Raw genomic sequence first — 12,121 nt, 5'->3', positions numbered from 1 at the left:
CTATTAATTCCCAGGTGATTTCATTGCTGCTGGTCCTTGGAACACTCTGAATACAAAGCAGTAGGGTTGGCAAACTATGGTTCATGAGCAACATCCAGCCTGCTGCCTGTTTAAGTACTGTCCAAGAGCTAAGAATTATTTTTCCATTTTTTAAATGAAAAAAAGGAAGAATGCTATTTTGTGATATATGAAAATTATATGAAAGTCCATAAATGAAGTTTTATTGGAATGCCACTCTTTTCAATTGTTCACATATTCTCTATGGCTGCTTTCATGCTACAATGAAAGGGTTGAGTTGAGTCCTTGTGATTGAGACTCTATGGTGCACGTAACCTACAATCTAGACCTTTAGAAACAGAAAAGTCAGCACCTAGAGCATATAGACAGAAGCAGCATTGCTAGTTTTGGTATATGCACATGTTCAATTTTCTATGCCATGCCAAACTGTTTCAGGAGTGCCAAGTAGTTGTATCGATCTATACTTTTAGCAGCAGTGGGTGAAACTACCAATTGCTCTTCACATTGAATTTCTTGTGAGTTTAATTTTTGTTACCCTGATTAATGGTGAGATTGAAATATATACATATATATATATATATATGTATATATATATGTATGTATATATGTGTATATATATATATATATATATATATGTATATATATACATATATGTGTGTGTGTGTGTACGTGTCAGGGTGTCACAAAAATGTACGTGGCCTGACAATTATGTTCGCGAACTTGTTGCAGTGATGTTGCTAAGACATTTTTTATATCAGAGGGATTAGTCATTATGAATTTGTACCAGTTGGACAGTTAACTAAGTTTACTATTTGGAAGTGCTGAAAAGGATGAGTGAAGAAGTCAGATGACCTGAACTTTTCGCCAACAATTCATGGCTCTTGCATCACAACAGTGCCCCAGCTCACAAGGCACTGTCTGTGAGGGAGTTTTCCTCCAGTCAACAAATAAGTGTATTGAAACACCCTCCCTACTCACCTGATATGGCCCCCAATGACTTCTTTCTTTACCCGTCGACAAAGAAAATATTGAAAGGAAGACATTTTGATGACATTCAGGACATCAAGGGTAATATGACGACAGCTCTGATGGCCACTCCAGAGAGAGTTCCAAAATTGCTTTGAAGGGTGGACTAGGCCCTGGCATCAGTGCATAGCTTCCCAAGGGGAGTACTTTGAAGGTCACCATAGTGATATTCAGCAATGAGGTATGTAGCGCTTTTTCCAGGATGAGTTCACGAACTTAATTGTCTGACCTCATATACAAGTGGGCACTTTGATCCATGTTGCTCAAGCAGTAGTTCACCATAATCAGAAGTATCTGGATGCTGATGGTAACCACTTTGAGCACTTCTTGTAATTGCAGAAGTTAAACGTGACTTGTATTCATCTTTTGTTATTGTTGCCAAATTGAGTATTACAATTTTAATAGTTTTTTTTTCCTTTCTTAAAATGTGTATACATTTTTATGGCACCTTCTGTATATATTGTTTGTGTTATTTATACATACCGAGCTTTTCTTGGTGACGTAATCTTATGAATGTGCCAATGCACTTGAGAAAAATGTGCACCCTCAATTACTGGAGTGCAAAGTTTAACATATATTCCATTAGATAGACTTTAATAATTAGTGTGCTTAGGGCTTCTGTATCTCTAGTGATTTTCAGTCCACTTGACTTGAACTGAAAGTAATGTGTTAAACACTATTAGTTATCAATGTGTTTCTATCTATTGTTCCTAGCTTCTCATGTTCTTTCTGCTTTATGTAGGTGTGTTATTTAGTGCATAGATATTCATAGCTGTGATGTCTACCTTGTGAATTTGACTTTAGAATTATATGTTCTTTTTTAATATAATTGTTTTTCATCTGAAATCTCCCTTGCCAAATATTAAGATTGCAACCACTACTTTCTTATTTTTGGCAGTCTCTTGCCATACTTTTTCTTGTCCCTTGATAGCCTTTCTAAATCACCTTTTAAAAGTTACATCTTTTGATTTTAGCATAGACTTGGGTTTTTCTGTATGAGCCATTTAAAATAATTTTCATTTAATAGGTGGGTCTGGCCTATTTGCTTTTATTGGGATGGCTGATATGACTGATATAATTAGACACAGATCTGTTCAATTATTTTATATTATGTTTATTGGGTGGTATGTTTTATATGCTGCATTTCACTCTCTGGTCTCATTTGAGGTGTTTTGTTTGTTTGCTTGTTTGTTTTTCGGACCTAGGGATGTTTAGAGTTTTTCCTAGAGGTAACCTTTAAACTAATATTTTAATATAATGCTGTTATCCTTCTTTTTCATATTTAGTCATATATTTGGTTTGTAAGCTTTAAATATTATTCCTTGCCATTCACGGTATCTATATGGCAAACAATGTGCTTATTCTACATTCAGTTCTCCTCAATTTTTAAAATCCCATTACATCTATTTGATGGAACAAATAAGGTTTATATTTCAGTCTTCAACTCTTACTTCCAACTTTGTTTTTTATCTATATCAACCATTAAACCCATTTAATGATCACTACCCATCATCTTTCTGAAGTTTATTCTGTCATCAGTGGGTTGTATGGAGCTTACCCTCTAGTTATATGAGTGTAGTAGATTTGTAAAGGTTTACGAGGACAATATTCTCTGAGGTCTGGCATACATTACAATGTTTTTCTTTAGCATTGTACTTGAAGGACACATTGGCAAGATATTATATAAACTCCTTGATTCCCATTTTATTTTCTTGCATTTCTTGAAAGTGTTGCTTCTCTTTATATGTTGCTGTCAAGAAGTCAGATATAAATTTAATTTTTTTTCCTTTGTAAGTGACCTTTTTACCTGGAGGTCCAGAAAAGTTTTTCTTTGTCTCTTAGGTTTAATAATTTTACTAGCATACGTTTCAGAATTAACCAATCTGGGTTTTGTTGCTGATGTACATGTCTCATATGTTCTTTTCTGTAATTGCCTTCCATTTATTCCTTTAGCTACCTTCTGGATATTTTCTTTTGATGTACCTTCCTGTTCACTCATTCTCTGTTGTTGGGTGTAAAAGGTTTTTTTTGGTTTTGTTTTGTTTTTTTCTTTTATGCCTGGTTAATTTTTATTTAATACTGCGCATCGCATATGAAATAATGTGGAAATAATCTGAGGAACTAGATGATGATACCTTCTCCTAAAGATTTATATTTCTTAGCTTCCTTTTATAGTAGGGTTTTATCTGTAGTTTGTAGCCTTTCTGAATGTTTTCTAAGGCCCCTATTTTTGGCAGGACCCAAATTTCACTGTTGTTTACCAATCCCTCAGAGTCTGAAATCACTGTTTTACAGACTCTTTCCTGCATTAAATAAATAGTAGCAAATGTCTCAATGGGAAATTCAACACAAAATTTGGGATGTTCTACATGGAGTTTCCTGTGTCCTTGGGCCATTTCCCACCAATCCTCTTTCTCTTTGGAGATCAGCAAGGTCTTCCAGTGCATGTTTTTGTTTTATGATACTTTCAGCTTTTCAAGATGTTCACAGCAGGCCAAACAACTTAGTCCTTATTACATGCTGGAGTTCTTTATTTCCCTCTCACCTCTTTTGAATGGTTCCCTTTACTTTGCTTGTAGTGAGTTTTTGATACTTAACAATCAAGATTCAGTGACCAAGCTAAGTGGTGTCCTGTATAGTATTTATAGTATGCTATATTTTTTTAGAAAATACTATATAGCAGAAAGTGAAATAAGCCACACAGAAAAAGTCGAGAACTATGTGATTTCACTCATATGTGGAATATAAAAGTGAAAGCAACAAATGAACAAGACAAACAAAAACTCATAGACACAGACAACAGTTCAGTGGTTACCAGAAGGTGAGTTCGAGGGGATAGAAGAGGGTAAAGGGGGAGCAAATATACAGTGACTGAAGGAGATTTGTCTTTAGTTGGTGAACATACAATGGAATATATACCATGTTTCCCCATAAATAAAACCTAACCAGAAAATAAGCTCTAGCATGATTTTTCAGGATGACATCCCCTGAACATAAGCCCTAATGCATCTTTTGGAGCAAAAATTAAGAACCAGTCTTATTTTCGAGGAAACACGATAGATGATGTGTCATAGAGTTATACACTTGAAACCTATATAATTTTATTAACCAATGTCACCCCAATAAAATAAATAAACAATACTATAGCAGAGAAGTAGTATTTACTTTCCTGGATGAATATTGACAGAATGAAAGTAAGTCATGGGCAATACTAGATAAGTACGTGGGTTGCGGGTGAAAGCACCACCCATTCACCACAGAGCAGTAAGAAAGTGGATTTCCTACAGATGGCTAGCACCAAAGATCCATTGTCATAACGTTTTGCATATTTTTACTTAGTATCTCTTTATTCAGCTTGTCTCCTTTTGTCATTGGAAGTAAATCTTAATATTGTTGATTTCTTTGCTATTTTTCCCTGGCTGAATCTCACTAGAGTTAGGTCAAATGTTTTAGTCTTTTTAAACAATCAACTTTTGATGTTGTTCAGCGTTTATTGCCTTAGTCTCTTATTTTCAGATTTCTTTTGCTGGTTCTTGATAACTTAAATTTGATAATTCGTTCATTAATTTTCACCCTGTCTGGTTTTCTAGTGTAAGCATTTAAAGCTATCATTTCTGAACTCTAGTTTTGCAACTTTCAAGTTTTGATTTGGAGTGTTTTTGTTATCATTCAGTTAGACGTATTATCTTCAAATATACTTTTAACCTGTAAATTTTGGAAATATTATGAAGATTTGTAATTATCTTTTCAAATTTTCCAAAATGTACTTTTAATTTAATTTTTATTAAATATTGTATATTTATATTTTGTCAGATTTATTTATTATGTTAAACTCTCCTAAAATATTGGTGTCTTGGTCAAGTTCTCCTTGTCGCTATTTTAGTGTTTTTTGCTTAAATATTACAGGCCATGTTAGTAGATCCATGTAAGTTTAGAATTGAAATATTTTCTATGTATCAAGTAACCATTGCAACTTTAACAATGACTTAAATCTATTTTAGTCAATAATGATCAATCTTCCTTTTGTTTATATTTTGTTTATATTTTCCTGTTTTTTCAGATTCATTTATGTTCAAACTTTTTGTAGTCTCTTGTAAACATTTAGCTTATTTTTGACCAGTCCTTGGGTGGCCTACCAATTCAGAACACTTTAAATTAAGTAAAACTTTCTAAAAATCACATGACCAGAAATTAAGCCAGAACTTGCTTGAGTCTGATATGACTTTCCAGAATCATCAAATAGGATTTTGTTTTTTCTTTTGTTTTTGTTTGTTTTTAAACTTCTACCTACTGCCTAAACTAAGTTGGGTAAATTTCCTTCTGGCTCCCTTCACTACAGCAAGGTTTATTATACATTCATAGTCTGTAATTCCATTTTTATGCAGGGAATCTCCCATTGGATTACCCATCATAAATAATCCCTAGGTTTTAAATTTTTGCTGTGGTACCTAGTCCACAAGTTGAAATTATCCAGGATTTGGTTAATATATTCCATTTGAAAGCAAGCTTTGGTGCTTCCTTACCATCAAGTGTTTTCCTGCTTACACCTCATTTTGGGAAATTTGGAGAGTTCTTATACCCTTATGTCAACTCAGTGATCTATATACAAACATACTGGGGTGCCAAAAAAAAATGTATATACTTGACTTGTATTCATCTTTTGTTATCAGTATATATTGAATATTGCAATTTGAATACAGTTTTTTCTTTCTTAAAATGTGTATACATTTTTTGGTACCCTCTGTGTTTTTAAATACATAAACCTTTGTTGTTTCAATTATCTCCTGTTTCTCTTATCTTTTATCTTTCACTTCTCATTTCTGTCTTTTATTTTTACTTTCTTGGCAAATTACCAATTTTCCTCTCCAATACTTTTACTGATTTTTAAATGATATTATTAATTCTAAGAAGGCTGTCTTGTTCTCTGATTATTCCTTTATTTTTTACCTAGATGGAGAGTCTTCTCAAATATTTCTAAAAATGCTAATGAATAATTGTTTAATATAATTTTTTAAGCACAGTTTTGGGTTCACAGCAAAATTGAGGCAAAGGTACAGAGATTTCTCAGTATCCCTTCTACACATGCACAGCCTCCCCCATGATCAACATCTCTCACCAGAGTGGGGCATTTGTTACAATTGATAAATTTACACTTCACACATCATAATCATACAAAGTCCATAGTTTACCTCAGGGTTCACTCTTGGTGTTGTACACTCTATGGGTTTAGAGAAATGTAAATTTTGAATATTACCCCTTATCAAATGTATCATTTGCAAATATATTCTCCCATTCAGTAGGTTGTCTTTTTGTTTTGTTGATGTTTTCCTCTGCTGCGCAAAGGACATGTATCGATTATTATGGTATTATACAGAGTATTTTCACTGCCCTAAAAATCCGCTGCCCTAAAAATCCGCTGTGCTCTGCCTATTCACCCCTCCCTCCCTAGCAACCATTAATCTTTTTATTGTCCACATAGTTTTCATTTTTTCTAGACTATCGTGTGGTTGTGATCATACCTTTTTCAGACTGGCTCCTTTCACTTAAATAATATGTATTTAAGTTTTCTCCATGTCTTTTCATGGCTTGTTAGCTCATTTCTTCTTTGGGCTGAATAATATCCATTATCTGGATGTACCACAGTTTCTCAATTCACCTCCTAAAGGATATCTTGGTTGTTTCCAAGGTTTGGCAATTATGAATAAAGCTGCTATTACCATGCGTAGGTTTTTGTGTGGACATAACTTTTCAACTCCTTTGGGTAAATGCCAAGAACCATGATTGCTGGAACGTGCAGTAATATGTTTAGTTTTGTAAGAAACTGCCAAACTTTCTCCCAAAGTGGCTGTACCAATTTGCACCATCAATGTATGAGAGTTCCTTTTGCTCCACTTCCTAGCTAGCACTTTGTGTTGTCAGTGTTTTAGATGTTTTTGCCATTCTACTAGGCATATAATCGCATCTCATTCTTGTTTAATTTGCAATTCCCTAATGACAGATGATGCTGAGCACCTTTTCATATGTTTATTTGACATATGCGGTAAGGTATCTGTTAAGATATTTTGCCCATTTTTAATTGGGTTATTTTCTTACTGTGAGTTTAAGAGTTCCTTATACATTTTAGAGAATAGTCCTTTATGAGCTATATCTTTGCAAATATTTTCTCCTAGTATGCAATTTGTCTTATTCTCTTGACAGTACTGTTGGCAAAGAAAAGGTTTTTAATTTTAATGAAGTCCAGCTTATTAATTCATCCCCCTACATTTGGGACCAGATTTCACCACCTTTATGTGATATATACATTATTTGCAGGTTCTGTATTTGAGAAATTGCCCGCTCAATAATATGCATTTGTAACCTCAAAATCAGTATGTATAGTGAGTTCAATGTCATTCACAGATATGTGCAGAGTGATGAAAAATTTGAGTTTTGCCCAACATGCATGTTCCTAACTGAAGTCAAATAAGGCAACACTCATCCTTCTTGTTTCAGCTCTTATACTGTAAACAAGTGTCTTTTTTGAAGTCTCTCTTTTTTAAAAGAAACACACATTTATTTATTTTAAGTGTGTTTTTCCAGGACCCATCAGCTCCATGTCAAGTAGTTGTTTCAATCTAGTTGTGGAGGGCACAGCTTACAGTGGCCCATGTGGGGATTGAACCGGCAACCTTGTTGTGAAGAGCCCCGCGCTCTAACCAACTGTGCTAACCGGCCACCCTGAAGTCTCTTTAATGCCACATTTTTATGCTTCTTGTTGGTGATTGTACTTTTTTAAATGGCCTCAAAGCATAGTGTTGAAATGGTGTCAAGTGTTTCTAAGTGTGAGAAGGCTTTTGTATGCCTTATGGAGAAAATATATATGTTAGAAAAGCTTAGATAGGCATGAGTTATGGTGCTGTTCACTGTGAATTCAATGTTAATGAAACACACACACATACACATATACACATTAAATAAGGTGTCTTTAAATGGAAACATACATAAAACAAGGTTATGTATTGGTCAGATGATGAAAATATTGTGACTGGTAGCTCACAGGAACCTAGGAGCAATGGTATTTCCCCTAGCAGCAGTGGTTCATTATACACTAATTGTTTGCCGTGAGTTTATGGAACATAACTACTGCAAATAATGAGAATCGACTGTACTTCAAAACTTGTGATTGAAAGGTTGTGGTGGTTCCATTGGTTCATGGGAAATATTTATTTCTGTCTAGTTCTGCTTCATTTCTTCATTTGGGATGATCTCATGAAAGATAGTAGAAAATGGCTTTATTCTACTATAGTTAACCAGAAATAAGATGTAATTTTACTTTTAAAATACTGACCTAAGATTTCTTTCTTTTTTAAAGGATACTTCACTCTGCTATAAATGACTCATGGTTAAGTCTATAGAGGGTCACTTTTGATGGTCTATAATTTGAGTATGTAGTTTTCAATGTATGGTTCAGAAATTTGAGTTCTTGCAAGGTTATAGGACTCAACTTGCTTTTAGGTTGGAGCAATTTTTATTCCCCAAAAGAAAAATAATCCATAAAGTACTTTAATTCTAGGAAATTTTTCAAAAGTAAAAATGACATGAGCTTAATCACAATTTTCTGTAGAGGCATATGGTGAAGGCTTTGTCTTCCATTTAGCGTTAGAATAAAAATCTCTCTTATTTTATTAAAATCTATACTGAATTTTGGACAAAATAGTATGACATTGTTTGGAAAAAGCCCATCAGTAAGATATTATTGACTTCAAAAACAGGTTAATTATTAAGAATCAGACTGTAGCTATCCAAACAACCTCCTTCATAAAAATGGATATGTAAAAATAGAAATAAGGGCACTTGAAACTAATATAATATTGTATGTCAAATGTAATTGAAAAAGTACTTTAAAAATAGAAAAAAAAAAGATGATTGTTTTTGTATGAGGCTTTATTTTAGTTACCCAACAATCTTATAAATACTCTATAGAGAGTAATTGATGATAATTTTATTTTTTTCTATGTGATATTTCCTTTGAGAGCTTTTACTTAATATTGAATTAGGTAATTCCCTTTCAAGAAGAAAACATTTTCCCACCATTGGTATTCTTCATGTGCATGAAACTTAATCAAAGTAAGACATGTTCTCAAGCAAGCCCAGTGAACTGGTGTTCAGCCAAAGAGCCAACTATCCATTCTGAGAACAAAAGTTGTGAGCTAGATAGCTGAGAAGAGCTATAATTCTGTTAGGTCTACACATCTCTACTGTCTACTTAACCAGTTGTAATCCAAGTCATGTCAGTGCCTTAGAATTCACTTTAAAAAATCATGAGTTATGTTTCAACTATGATATTTAAAGAATGTCAGAAATCATCCCTCTCGTCCTTATAACAAGAAAAATCTAGACATTTTACCCTCTATGGCCTTCCTCCCTAAAACCCATAATGCTGTCTAATCATGAGAAAAACATCAGATAAACTCCAATTGAGGGGCATTCTACAAAATGCTTGGCTAGTGCTCTCAAAACTCTTTTCTTAATTGAAATATATTTGACATATAACATTGTGCTGGTCACCAAAAACAAACAAAGTCTGAGAAACTGTCACAGTCAACAGAGCCGAAGGAGACAAGATAACTACTTGTAATGTGGGATCCCAGGTGAGATCCTGGAACAGAAAAGAAAAGGATATTATTTAAAAGGAAGGAATCTAAATAAAGCATAGAATTTAGTTAATAATGTATCAATATGGGTTCATTAATTGTGACAAATATACCATATTAATATAAGATGTTAATAATAGGGAATGCTGTATGTGGGGTATATGGGAAACCTCTGTATTATGTTAGCATTTTTTTCTAAATCTAAAACTATTTTAAAATTAAAAGATTACTTTAAAATTATGATCATATATGTAAAGTTAAAAAAGAAATATTTTTGTTTTAAATTACAGCATTAAATATCACATTGGTGCCTTCCATTAATAGGCCATCACAGCACCAAGATCATAAAATTCCACTCTTCTATCATTTGTTTTCCATATGCATACAATGAATACTGCCTTCGCTGAAAATACCTATAAATAACCCTAAAGAGTAGGTAGGCTCTGTTCTTAATTCTTTTTTTTTTTTTTTTTTTTTTTTAGAAAAAAGGTAACTTTATTTGTAGGTCAGAAAGGTAAAGAAACATATAAATAAACACACACACACACACATCAAATCAACCTCTACAATGCCTTCAATATATGGTCCTTGGCTCCCGGGGGATCTAATACTCTTTCATGGGGTCCACAGAGTCAAAACTATTATTTTATTAAGGAAAATACTTTCTTTCATATGAAAAGTGCTGTGGAATCTTTAACATTTAAACTACCCAGTCTACTTCTAAACTGGAAACCATTCCTTTTTGGCAGACGTGCCTTAGAGTCAGGTCACAAATAAGAGAGAAGCCTTTTACCCATGCTTTTAACCTCTGTTCCACGTTATTTTTGAATCATCAATGATTACTTTCATCCCAGGTTTGAATGTTAAATATTTATTTCCAATGCATATTTCAATAAAAGTAGTCTTTCCCTGATTATCACTTCCTAGCCTTAGCTTTCTAGAGCATTTTTTAGATAACCTTGAACAAATTTGTAAAACATCAACTTTGGGGGGTTTAACTTCTGGTATCATTTACCTAAAGTCATTTTAATGTTTATAACTAACCAGCGTAAATTGCAAAGTAGAAGAGAATCTTGGAAAATATAGTGAAAATCCAGAAAAGAAGTATAGAAAATAAAATGCTAGAAGAAAGATTCAATGGGAGACTTTTGAGTAAGTTTATTTATTACTAAAATAATCATTATAGTAACAAGTTGTAACTGTAGCAGACTTGTTTTTGTCTTCCAAGTATGTCTTCCTTTGTTGAATGACCCCACAATCTTTCCATAGTAACCCTGCTTAGCCCAGGGGTTTCAAAGCAGGGCTAACCTTACCACACCATCCCCAAAAGGGATTCCTAATGTTCCCCAGAGTTCTCCTTCCTGGCCGGACTGATTTGCCAGACAAAAATTCTTCTGAGGCTGTTGCCAGAACTATAGGGAATGATCTTTCCTTTATCTCTGTAACTATAAATTGTAAATACCAGTATTTTCCTATCATGTCAACACCCTATATGAGAATAAAGCCAATACAGAAAAGCAGATCTGAGAGACAGAAGAAAGTGCCAATAACATTTTTGAACATCTATGTCTAGCCAGGCCCAAAGAAGGCCTATCAGGGGACTTCTGATTATGTGGGCCAATATACTCCTCTTATAATTTAGTTTATGTTTTTATAAACCTAAGTTGAACATACTAGATAATAGAGTAATATTTTCTGACCATGTGCTATGTGCTAGAAACTGTTAAGCACTTTAAATCAGTGATCTCATTTAATTTCCACAATAATTCTTTGAAGAAGATTCTATAATTAACCACTCCAATGTTATAAATAACCCAATACTTAAAGATGAAAGAGTTTAAGTAACATGTCCAAACTCCTGATGGAGAAACAGAGGCCCAACAAAGTTAACCCAAAGTCACAAAATTAACTTTATCAAGGTCAAGATATAACTTTATCATGCTGTATCTATCAGCACAAAAATCAGTGTGAGAACATGAATAATTGCTTGACAGTCTAAACAATCAAATTGATTTAAGTAAAGCTATTAGTTCATTGACTGAATTCCACTTTTTGTTTCCAAAGCAATTAGCAAAAACAAAAAAAGCATGCCTTTTATGTGTGTTTGTGTATACATATGTGTATATATATTTTTTCTTATTTTCCACAACACCAAAGTAATTCAACGAATAGGTAACACATGAGAATTTAACAATGTGTGAATACATCACCAAAGTTTTTGTTAACTTTTAAAAACACCAAACTACATTTGTGGATATGTGAAAACACACAATGAATTGGCCACGTGATCTTTTTCAGACAAATATTTCATAAGCCTACAGAAGACCTATTTTGTTTACATTTATCTTGCTTTTCCCCATACTATGAAAATAATCTGAGCATTCTTAATTAGTAGTCTTTTCTCAAAATTCTTTTGAGATAGCATATCACAAAAATGTATTCAT

This window comes from Rhinolophus sinicus, chromosome X (assembly GCF_036562045.2).
Source record: "Rhinolophus sinicus isolate RSC01 chromosome X, ASM3656204v1, whole genome shotgun sequence".
Taxonomy (NCBI): domain Eukaryota; kingdom Metazoa; phylum Chordata; class Mammalia; order Chiroptera; family Rhinolophidae; genus Rhinolophus; species Rhinolophus sinicus.
This window is presented reverse-complemented; position numbering follows the sequence as displayed.